We start from the raw sequence: 13434 nt of genomic DNA on the forward strand, positions 1-13434 counted from the left end.
ATGTGAGTGAATGAATGTGTATGCACTATGTGCTCTGGTTTTGTATTGTGTTTGGAATGGCGATGTAATCCAAAGGCATTGGCCTACACATATTTATAAGCGCATTGTGCATTCATGCAAAGTGGAAAAGAGAAATTATTTGAGTGGGAAGCTTCCTGCAGGTATCCTCACGACTCACCAGTCAGGTCCAAGGAACTTTCTAAAAAAAAAAAAAGGAAAAGAATTTCCTATACTGACTTTTCTCCTTTTTTTTTTTTTTTTTTTTTTTTTTTTTTTTTTTTGGTTTAAGACTTTTCTCTTTTCACCCCTCTTTAAATATTTGAAGTTGACCACTAGCTATTGGATGCTAAGTTATGTAATTAATTATACTGTGTATGTTTGATGTAGTAGTCATTATATAAGTATAAGGGTCGGGGTTCAAGTTTTCAAGAGAGAATTTCACACACATATATACTTAAATTAAGTTAGAATAAAATTTTTATCTTGTAAAAAAAGAAAAAAAAAAAGTCATGTAATTAATGCGCAAATGATACTCTTCAGTTATTTTTTTATATAAGTTCCAATTTGGGAGTAATTATTAGCCACAACGGAGGACCATGTGGATTTGCTGATGTGGTCCTCCCAGCTAATAGTGATCTACCATTTTGGACAATTAGCTAATGTCAACTTTAACCACACAATAAATACAAACTTTTGTTTTGTATTATAAGATAAATATGAAAATAATAAAACCAATGGAAAACTTTTGTTTTGTTTAATTATGGATGACAAAATAGCTAGAAAGTGTCCAAACTTTTAATCACAAGAATCATAGCATATTTTCTTCTAAAATACAAAAAAGTCCATTCATTCCTATATTACTAACTCTCTAAATTTTTCTAAAAAAAAAAAAAACTAACCCTCTAACTACAAAATTAAAAAAAAAAATTAGGAAAAAAATTTACATATATATTTTTGGCCGTATGCTTTAAATATCCTAAATTAATGAGTTATATATAACAAAAAAAATGTTAAAAGAAAAAGAAAAATGATCCTTTAATTGACTTTGTACATATATGAAGGAGGGCAGATAAGTATAAATTGAAAATAAAGGGAGTGGGGAGAAATATTCAGATAGAACCCTTTTCCCCTCTTTCATCACTTTTTTGATAATTTTTTTTTTTATTATTATCAATCATTCATAATAAATTATATCAACATTTGTGAAAAAAATTATGAAATATAATATTTTCTTAAAACAAGAATTTCTTTTTCTTTCATGCATAATCCAACACTTCATATAGTAATAGTAATTAATTGAGGTTGCCTTTTCATCATCACATCGTTTCTGAATGTGGACAATTTCTGCATTTCGGCCTTTTTATGACACGTTAACCCCAGTTTCAAGTGGCACAAAAAGAAAAACTTTCCAAAGGTCGGCAATGTTTGACTGTTTGTATAATGATATGACAAATTTTATGGTTAAGAACTTAATTGAGTAATAATCTATATTAAGAATTCATACTCTACTCATATATTGACCCCAAAAAAAAAAAAAAAAAAATGTACACACACACAACATAATTACTAGATTAACCCTCCTTTTTTTTTTTTTTTTTTTTACTTTATCCTTCCAATCTATTATTTCACCTTTTCATCTCCTACCTTTCTGTAGTCATTTTTTTTTTTATCAGCACTCTTCTTTTTACTCACTTCTAAAAACGTACTTACAAAAAATATTGGGGGAGAAGCAAATTAAGAGAGGGCTCAAAGAAGAATTCAATCAGAATTAAGAAGGTACTTTTAAATATTCATTTATTTAAATTAAAAATATGATTTCGCTTTATTTATTTATTTATTCTTGTTATATTATTATTGTTCAAATGGATGAGGATTTAAGTTTAAGTGGGCTCAAGTACTATGCATTTCAAGGAATTATTTTGACTTGAATGAGCTTCTTAAAGAAGGTACTATTATTTTATTTGAAAAATGACTATTTATTTTTAATTTTTATATTCAAATGTGGTGTTGATTTCTTTTTTTTAAATATTCTTGTGACAATATAGCAGAAATGGATGAGAATTTTACTGTAAATGAAACTCATCAAAGTGATTCAAGAAATTTTATTGAGTTGAATGAGTTTTCAAATGATGAAAAAAATAGTGACATGTGTGGAGAGTGTTGGGTACATTATAGCACCATGGTCCAGCCCACACTTGATAAAACACCTCATTAAAGAGGTGGTTGGACAAGTGCTAAGAAGTAAGCAAAGTGAAATGGGTTTGCTGGAGAAGCTTGACCGAAAGAGAAGAATTGGGTTCTCTATAATTATGTACAAAAGTCCAACAACATTTATGAATGGATGTACAAAAGTCAAGCTACATAAATGAAGATATGATGTTAAACTTGTGAGACACGTTGAAGGAATAAAAGAAGAAAAAGGATGAAGAAATATAAAGTAAGGCCATTCAGCCATTTGAAGAAGAGTGAAAAAGTGAAGTCCCAGAGTGTGAGGACTGGTGCAGTCTTAAAGAACTGCGTGAGTGATAGCAAGCAAAATAGAAGAGAAAAATAGAGAGGGTAAGAAAAAATACACAATGAAGAAGAGAGCAGTGAGCGAAAAGAAAAAAAGAGTTTTTCTTTTCTCAAGTTAAGTCTTTAAGTGTTATAATCTTTTTTTAATATAGTAAAATTATTCGGAGTTTATCCCGTGGTTTTTCCCTTCAATGAGAAAATGTTTTCCATGTAAATCTTTGTGTTTTTGTGTAGTTGTACTTTCGCTGTACTTGTTGAAATTTATTCACAGTTATATAAAATTTTTCCAACAGAGAGAAAGTTCTTGAAGAATATAATTTTGAACCTTTTGTTAGTCAATGTTTTCAAATGAAGAAGAGGCATTTAGTTAATTATTAATGGATGCCCTAAGGGCATCCGTTATCATTGCCCTCTATATATATATATATATATATAATAGCTAAGAGTTGAAGACTATTGTACTGTGTAATTACCATTTGAAATGTGAATATATATATATATATATATAATAGCTAAGAGTTGAAGACTATTGTACTGTGTAATTACCATTTGAAATGTGAAAGAGAATTAAAAAAAAAAAAAGGAAAACAAGGAAAAAATTGAAAATAATTTAATACCATTATTAAAGATTTTAAAAACTCAATCTAAATTAGTCTGAAGCATTTTAATTCAAAATGTTTGAAGAGACAAGTGGGGTGAGGTGTATATTAAAAAGTTTAAAATTAACCTCTCTTCTACCATTATTTTATTGAAATAAGTAATAATAGCGTTAACTACAGTGGTTTGGTTCTGCCGACATTTGGTACATATGAGTCTATGTATTGTTGAAACAAAGCACTCTAATAAGGGATTACCAAAAAAATAAAAGCACTCTCATAAGGTCTGGACAAATAGGCCAAATTTATGAGTGATGGATAGTATTAGAAAATGCTGAAGTTATTACAAATTTTACTATATAAAATTTATGAACTAATGTGACAATGATTGTAATTGGTAGGCTTTAATCATTTCATTAGTGAATATTTGAATTGTTTTGTCATGATTAATGACACATTAGCTTATAAGCATAGTATAGTAAAAGTTGTAGTATCTGTAGGTCATAGTTGTGCTCTTTCATGCTATTATGAAAGAAGAGAAATGATATGTCTACAACATTTTTACAACAAATCCTAAGTGGCAAGTTGTTACTGATTGTTATTGTTGGGGCAAAAAAGTAATCTTAGTGTTAGGTTTAAATTTGAACCAATAACAACTAACCACTTGTGATTTGTTGTAAAAATGTTGTAGACGTATCATCTCTCATGAAAGAAATACTAGATTAACAAAAAAAACTAAAATAAAATCGCATAGTTTTATTCAAGTCATTTAAAACACTAGAAGTCCATGATCCATTTCTCCCTTTACTGTCCAAATAAAGATGACTAAATTTTGGTACTGGAACCGACATCTTGATCTTAAGTGATTTCCTTTGAGATATATTCGGATCAGAGAAAGAGCCAAAACTTAGAGTTAGGGGGCGGCTTTGCTATTGGTGGTGTGCAGTGATTTCGACCTCTGGCTTTGCTGTTACTTAGTGGCTTAGCTGCTAGTTGTTTAAAATTTTTTGAAGGGTCAGATATTGTTTGTTTTAGGTAAAATTGGTTGACTAGGCTTAATTTTTTTTATTTTATTTTTTAGTTTTACTATTGGTAATTTTTGTTGCTTGTATTTTTTTTTTTTTTTTTGGATTTTAGACTTATAAATTTTTTAATGCTCTTTAAAATGAGGAAAATGTTTGAACAACAAACTTTTTTACAAATTGCTGATAATGTAAGTCACGGGCTCAAATGCGAACCAATAAAAATTTGCTACCTTAACAATTGGTAAAAATGTTATAAAAAAATTTGTGACTATAATAATACTCTTAAGAGAATCAATGATATTTTTAAGGTGGCAAAAATGTAATTTTATAAAACAAAATTACTAAAATTAGTACCTATATATATAATAATATTTTTTTTTAAAGAAAATTTGGGGCTATTTCCCACCAAGTCCAACCATGGCTCGGTCCATGATTCGGATATTCCTCATTGTCATTGCACTTTCCCAGAAGCACCATATAATAAAACTAATTATATATGATAATAACAAGTCAATGTCTTTTTGTGAAACTAATAACAAGTCAATGTTCACGTTATCACTAAGTCAAGGTTTCGTCGGTTGGACTACGCCTTTGCCGGGTCAATTTATATGTCTCAAAATGCCATTAAAGTTCAGAAAGATTAGGTTCAATTTATATTTTCGTACCTTCAATCTCTCATCAAATGCAGCATCTATTCTATGGGGTATCTTCATTGTGAGTATACTGCAAAAAAATCTTGTGTGGCATTGAGGCGTTAATATCTTATATTATTTGTGTTATTAACAACTCTTCCTCTTGTTTCACTCGCAGCGTCAGAGGGTAAGGAGTAGGGACGATTGCCTCGTAATTAAAGCTACTATTTATCAGCGAAAGCGGTACGTTCTTCAGACTCTAGGACATTTTTCCTCTTCTTTTTGTTCTATTATTCATTTTCACTAGAACTAAACGGATTGAAACATGTGTCAATAACCTGCTAGATCGTGTTCCTGTGCTGGAAAATTACAAAATTTTTCTGCATTGTATGGTTATATGTGGTTTGATATATATATATTAGCTCATAGTATTTCACCCCCTTTCCAAGAGACATCCTAAAAACCCCCCCATGAATCAAGATTGTTGTGGATTAAATGTAGTAACTTCTAATTTTATTTTGACCAAACTTGATTAAGGCTTAGGGGTTTAAAATGTTATGGTTTAATACAATTCGTTGGAATCAAATTAAGTTGTTAATAACCTAGGTTTGATTTGGTTTGGTCAGGGGAACAAGTTATTTTGATACCAATTAATTTAATATATTATTTTGGGGTTATCATTTTTTTTAAAGTGTGTGTGTATATATATATATATATTTATTTATTTCTATGTTTATAAATATAGAAGTTGAAATATCATGTTTTATAGAACAAATATATTGACCAAGGTTCAATGGTTGAAACATCATGTTTAATAAATCCTCTTTAATTTTAATTTTTCGGTAGTGACCATAACATGCACTTGAAAATTTCCCGATACAATTAGTACATGATGGTATTTATTTGGTATATTTTAGGGGAACTTGTACTGATTTAGTGGTTGACGGCCCCACGTTATATAATATTTGCAATTTTGGTAAGAATAGTTATTTTTTATTCTCAATGTTATAACCTTTATAATCTCATATGTGTCCAAATTTGAACTTTGAATAAGATTGGTAACATAATGTGTTTGGGGTTTGGAATGCCAAAAAAAAAAAAAAAAAAAAATTTTGAAAATTTTTAACACATCTCAAACCCACCCAGTTATCTTACTATGAGTTGGGTTGAATGAACACGGTTAGGTTAGTTAAACTAAATTTGAATATTTAAAATACTATTTAACTAAAATTAAAAAAAAATTATACCAAATTAAATAACATTTAAAAGAGAAACATATTTACTTATTATAAGAAATCTTTGTTTCTATGTCGATAAAATAATAATAATAATAAGAGAGGTTCTACATCTACAATATTTTCACAATAAATTATAAATGGTTAGTTACTATTGGTACAAATTTGGTTAGTTGTTATTGGTTAAATTTGGTTAGTTGTTAGTTGTTATTAAAGTTATGTTAGTAATTTAAAATTTTAAATCTATAGATAGGCCGTGTTTAATTAGTACTTATGGTCTAAAATCCAAATCCTTCATCAACACAAGGGCGTTTAAAATTTGAACCTAGACCCATTTGGAAAGTCTCAGCCCAAGTGTTTGGTTGGGTCTACAGAGGCAAAGACCTATTAGGGCCCGTTTCGTACAACTTATTATTATTTTTCCCTAATTTTTAAACAATAGGCTATTTAAAAAAGTTGTACTCGAAAAATAATGAGATTTAGAAAGCTATACATTGAAAAGATTGATATGTCTTAAAATGGAAAGACTTCTAAGTTTAAAGTTGATTGCTTTTGGGTTGCCTGTTGAGTTGGGAGAAAGATGAGTGGTATTCTAACATTTTGTTTGGGGAGAGGTTCAAAATGGATGGAATGGAAAACGCGGCTATAGCTCGCGTTTTTTGTAGTAAATACACGTTAATTAGGATCAAAAAACTTCCATGAAATTGTATGATTGAATTTTTTTTTTTTTTTTTAGTGCTAACAAAAAATTACATGAAATTATCATGGTTTAAGTTAAAATAAAAATACCATCTAAAAATATTAAAATACGATAGCTAAACATATGATTAACAAATCTTTTTTTTTTTTGGTAAAGAGTGTTCGAATCTTAGTGTATGTTGTAGCCGCACTATGTGCGGGTCACATACTATAGCTCTCTTAAAACTCAAAACCTTCAAAATTTTATCACCCCAAGATTTGGGAGGAATCAAAGAGAATTGAATTAAGTTTAATTAAAATTTTACTAAAACTCTTCAAATACCTCTATTTTTAATATAATAGTAATGTCATTATAAAATTATTCATTTTATTCCTTCTAATATTACTCCAAAATAAGACTACTTATATTTCATTCATTTTCATTAAGGACGGACCTAGTTAGGGCGAAAAAAGAGTAGGTTATTTTCTATTAATTTACATTTGGGCCCTCTCTTCCAATAATCCTGGCTTCCTTCCTCTAAAATTTTACATTGATTTTATTATAAAAGTATTTGCATTAGTTGTTATAAAATAGCATAAGGTTCCAAATTTGCCCAATCAACCATAAAATACATCCATGTTAGTCTATGTATTATTGTGTAAAATACATTTCGGCTACAGTAATTATTTAAATTTACACCGTTATTATAACTATGCAAATAAATATTTTAGTAACTCTTTACAAAAAATTAATTAATCTAAAGATAAAGAGTGCAGTCATAACAAACAAAGTTACAATTTCCATATATATATTGAAATTTTATTTAAAAAAAATATCAAGAGAGCTAGAAATTATTTAAAATATGAGTTCAGTTTGAATTTAATTTCTCATTAAACTAAATTATATATTCATTCTTAACTCATCACTACAAAAAACTGGGCCTATAGTGGCGTTTCTCAAAAACGCCACTATAGGTCCACCCTATAGTGGCGTTTCCAAACGCCACTATAGACCCTTTTTTTATTTTTGAAAAATGCTATAGTGGCGTTTGACAAACGCCACTACAGGGTAGACCTATAGTGGCGTTTGGAAAACGCCACTATAACATTTTTCTAAAATAAAAAAAAAGGTCTATAGTGGCGTTTACAAACGCCACTATAGGCCTATAGTAGCGGTACAATAGTGGCGTTTATAAATGCCACTATAGAAAACGCCGCTATAGCCAAAAAACCACCAAAAAAAAATTTTTACAAAAGAATTTTATTTTTGACGTGAAAAAGTTTTTTTTTTTTTTTTTTAAATTCAATTAAGATTGTAATTAAATTAAAATTAAATTAAAAGATACAAAAACAAAACAAAATACAAACACTATAGATAGCTATCCCAGCAAATTGAAAGTCAAACACAAACCCACCTAAAAAAAATTCAAAATCAAACANTTGTTATATTATTATTGTTCAAATGGATGAGGATTTAAGTTTAAGTGGGCTCAAGTACTATGCATTTCAAGGAATTATTTTGACTTGAATGAGCTTCTTAAAGAAGGTACTATTATTTTATTTGAAAAATGACTATTTATTTTTAATTTTTATATTCAAATGTGGTGTTGATTTCTTTTTTTTAAATATTCTTGTGACAATATAGCAGAAATGGATGAGAATTTTACTGTAAATGAAACTCATCAAAGTGATTCAAGAAATTTTATTGAGTTGAATGAGTTTTCAAATGATGAAAAAAATAGTGACATGTGTGGAGAGTGTTGGGTACATTATAGCACCATGGTCCAGCCCACACTTGATAAAACACCTCATTAAAGAGGTGGTTGGACAAGTGCTAAGAAGTAAGCAAAGTGAAATGGGTTTGCTGGAGAAGCTTGACCGAAAGAGAAGAATTGGGTTCTCTATAATTATGTACAAAAGTCCAACAACATTTATGAATGGATGTACAAAAGTCAAGCTACATAAATGAAGATATGATGTTAAACTTGTGAGACACGTTGAAGGAATAAAAGAAGAAAAAGGATGAAGAAATATAAAGTAAGGCCATTCAGCCATTTGAAGAAGAGTGAAAAAGTGAAGTCCCAGAGTGTGAGGACTGGTGCAGTCTTAAAGAACTGCGTGAGTGATAGCAAGCAAAATAGAAGAGAAAAATAGAGAGGGTAAGAAAAAATACACAATGAAGAAGAGAGCAGTGAGCGAAAAGAAAAAAAGAGTTTTTCTTTTCTCAAGTTAAGTCTTTAAGTGTTATAATCTTTTTTTAATATAGTAAAATTATTCGGAGTTTATCCCGTGGTTTTTCCCTTCAATGAGAAAATGTTTTCCATGTAAATCTTTGTGTTTTTGTGTAGTTGTACTTTCGCTGTACTTGTTGAAATTTATTCACAGTTATATAAAATTTTTCCAACAGAGAGAAAGTTCTTGAAGAATATAATTTTGAACCTTTTGTTAGTCAATGTTTTCAAATGAAGAAGAGGCATTTAGTTAATTATTAATGGATGCCCTAAGGGCATCCGTTATCATTGCCCTCTATATATATATATATATATATAATAGCTAAGAGTTGAAGACTATTGTACTGTGTAATTACCATTTGAAATGTGAAAGAGAATTAAAAAAAAAAAAAGGAAAACAAGGAAAAAATTGAAAATAATTTAATACCATTATTAAAGATTTTAAAAACTCAATCTAAATTAGTCTGAAGCATTTTAATTCAAAATGTTTGAAGAGACAAGTGGGGTGAGGTGTATATTAAAAAGTTTAAAATTAACCTCTCTTCTACCATTATTTTATTGAAATAAGTAATAATAGCGTTAACTACAGTGGTTTGGTTCTGCCGACATTTGGTACATATGAGTCTATGTATTGTTGAAACAAAGCACTCTAATAAGGGATTACCAAAAAAATAAAAGCACTCTCATAAGGTCTGGACAAATAGGCCAAATTTATGAGTGATGGATAGTATTAGAAAATGCTGAAGTTATTACAAATTTTACTATATAAAATTTATGAACTAATGTGACAATGATTGTAATTGGTAGGCTTTAATCATTTCATTAGTGAATATTTGAATTGTTTTGTCATGATTAATGACACATTAGCTTATAAGCATAGTATAGTAAAAGTTGTAGTATCTGTAGGTCATAGTTGTGCTCTTTCATGCTATTATGAAAGAAGAGAAATGATATGTCTACAACATTTTTACAACAAATCCTAAGTGGCAAGTTGTTACTGATTGTTATTGTTGGGGCAAAAAAGTAATCTTAGTGTTAGGTTTAAATTTGAACCAATAACAACTAACCACTTGTGATTTGTTGTAAAAATGTTGTAGACGTATCATCTCTCATGAAAGAAATACTAGATTAACAAAAAAAACTAAAATAAAATCGCATAGTTTTATTCAAGTCATTTAAAACACTAGAAGTCCATGATCCATTTCTCCCTTTACTGTCCAAATAAAGATGACTAAATTTTGGTACTGGAACCGACATCTTGATCTTAAGTGATTTCCTTTGAGATATATTCGGATCAGAGAAAGAGCCAAAACTTAGAGTTAGGGGGCGGCTTTGCTATTGGTGGTGTGCAGTGATTTCGACCTCTGGCTTTGCTGTTACTTAGTGGCTTAGCTGCTAGTTGTTTAAAATTTTTTGAAGGGTCAGATATTGTTTGTTTTAGGTAAAATTGGTTGACTAGGCTTAATTTTTTTTATTTTATTTTTTAGTTTTACTATTGGTAATTTTTGTTGCTTGTATTTTTTTTTTTTTTTTTGGATTTTAGACTTATAAATTTTTTAATGCTCTTTAAAATGAGGAAAATGTTTGAACAACAAACTTTTTTACAAATTGCTGATAATGTAAGTCACGGGCTCAAATGCGAACCAATAAAAATTTGCTACCTTAACAATTGGTAAAAATGTTATAAAAAAATTTGTGACTATAATAATACTCTTAAGAGAATCAATGATATTTTTAAGGTGGCAAAAATGTAATTTTATAAAACAAAATTACTAAAATTAGTACCTATATATATAATAATATTTTTTTTTAAAGAAAATTTGGGGCTATTTCCCACCAAGTCCAACCATGGCTCGGTCCATGATTCGGATATTCCTCATTGTCATTGCACTTTCCCAGAAGCACCATATAATAAAACTAATTATATATGATAATAACAAGTCAATGTCTTTTTGTGAAACTAATAACAAGTCAATGTTCACGTTATCACTAAGTCAAGGTTTCGTCGGTTGGACTACGCCTTTGCCGGGTCAATTTATATGTCTCAAAATGCCATTAAAGTTCAGAAAGATTAGGTTCAATTTATATTTTCGTACCTTCAATCTCTCATCAAATGCAGCATCTATTCTATGGGGTATCTTCATTGTGAGTATACTGCAAAAAAATCTTGTGTGGCATTGAGGCGTTAATATCTTATATTATTTGTGTTATTAACAACTCTTCCTCTTGTTTCACTCGCAGCGTCAGAGGGTAAGGAGTAGGGACGATTGCCTCGTAATTAAAGCTACTATTTATCAGCGAAAGCGGTACGTTCTTCAGACTCTAGGACATTTTTCCTCTTCTTTTTGTTCTATTATTCATTTTCACTAGAACTAAACGGATTGAAACATGTGTCAATAACCTGCTAGATCGTGTTCCTGTGCTGGAAAATTACAAAATTTTTCTGCATTGTATGGTTATATGTGGTTTGATATATATATATTAGCTCATAGTATAAATTACTCATTAAAAAAAAAATGAAGTATATAAAAAAAAAAAAAAAAAAAAACCAACCATACACCTAATCTAATCATCTTATTGTATAAATACCTATGATCTAAACCACTTTAAGGTTGATCTTGGGATAATATGTAGAATTTCATGGACCATGTATTATGGTAGAATCACTCATGTGGGTAACTAATAAGTTTTGTTTTAGTATCCAAACAAATTATAAATATTTGTTATTGACCAAATTATAAGTAAATACAAGTTAATTAGGATCAAAACACTTCCTTGAAATTGTATGATTGAATTTTTTTTTTTAAGTGCTAACAAAAAATTACATGAAATTATCATGGTTTAAGTTAAAATAAAAATACCATCTAAAAATATTAAAATACTATAGCTAAACATATGATCAACAATTTTTTTTTTTTTTGGTTAGAGTGTACAAATCTTAGTGTATGTTGTAGCCGCACTATGTGCGGGTCACATGCTAGCTCTCTTAAAACTCAAAACCTTCAAAATTTTATCACCCCAAGATTTGGGAGGAATCAAAGAGAATTGAATTAAGTTTAATTAAAATTTTACTAAAACTCTCCAAATACCTCTATTTTTAATATAATAGTAATGTCATTATAAAATTATTCATTTTATTCCTTCTAATATTACTCCAAAATAAGGCTGTGAGTACCTAGGCATGCATGACCTACATGGCAACGTCCTAGGCATGCATGACAACGTCCTAGGTCGTCAAACTCTCTCTTGAAGATTTGAACCCCGACACTTACTCCACACATGCCACAAACACTTATACTTATAAAATGACTATCGTGCCAAAAGTGTGCAGTCATACTCGACTTCATATCCTAATTAATCCAGCATAATTTACAATTATTTAGAAAATAAAAAGCTTATAACTTGTTTGGTAAACCAAACCAAGGATAATTTTTCTTGACTCACAACCGTCAAAACTGGTGTGTTTGAATCCAAACCAAGGAAAATAAAAAGCTTATAACTATACAGTTTAGTTTTTCTTTTTATAATTAATTAATTATTCAAACATCGCGGGCTAGACTAACTGGTGATTGGCCCGAGAGTCAGACTCTCGGGATTTTGGGACAGGTAGGAAGATTATAGGTAGTGTTTGAATCTTAATAATAATAGGTATGTATATATATATATACATACATATATATATATACATACATATATATATATATATATAACCGTGCGTAGGCCTCGTATGTGCTCATATGGAATGCTCTTAATTAGTGACTCAGCAACGGCTAGGAAACTTGGTGTCGAAGATTAGTAATAGCTCATAGCAGTGTGGTGATACAACTTGTTAGAATGTGAAAATATTGGTAAAATTTCTAGTTTATTGGTTTGCAATACTTATATGTGGCTATAATGGCTTCATCATTTACACCCAATGGTGAAGCTAATTTTATATATATATTTTTTCCAGGGTCTAAGCTAAGTGTATTAATAATTTTTAGATTCACACACACATATATAAGTATAAATGCCTCTAACATAAGAAAAACTTTATAAAGTTGGTTTTATATAATTTGGGGCAAACATATTCTTTCTTTAACTCATGTGTAATTATTATTCTTTGAATTTTTAAATCAAGGTTTTTTATAAATATTATTAAATGAGTTAAAGATTACAATGAATATTATTTTATATGCCTTAATATATACAATGTAATATAGGGGACATATGATAATAAAAAAAACTACTTGAATTATTATTTTTTTGTTTAATTATGGATGATAAAGTAGAACATGTTACAAGCTTTTAATCATAAAAATCATAACACATTTTATTCTAATACACACAAAAAAAAAAAAAAAAATCATTCATTCCCACATCCCTAACTCTATAAATACAAAATGAAAAAAAAAAGTTGGGAAAGAAAAAAAGATTTACTTATATAGAGTGTTTGTACATTTAAAAAAAAAAAAAAAATTACATATGAGGGAGGGCCAATAAGTATAATTTCAAGTGAAGGGAGTGGGGAGAAATATGCAAAG

The sequence above is a fragment of the Quercus suber genome, unplaced genomic scaffold, assembly GCF_002906115.3.
Source record: "Quercus suber isolate HL8 unplaced genomic scaffold, Cork oak 2.0 scaffold_239, whole genome shotgun sequence".
Lineage (NCBI taxonomy): Eukaryota > Viridiplantae > Streptophyta > Magnoliopsida > Fagales > Fagaceae > Quercus > Quercus suber.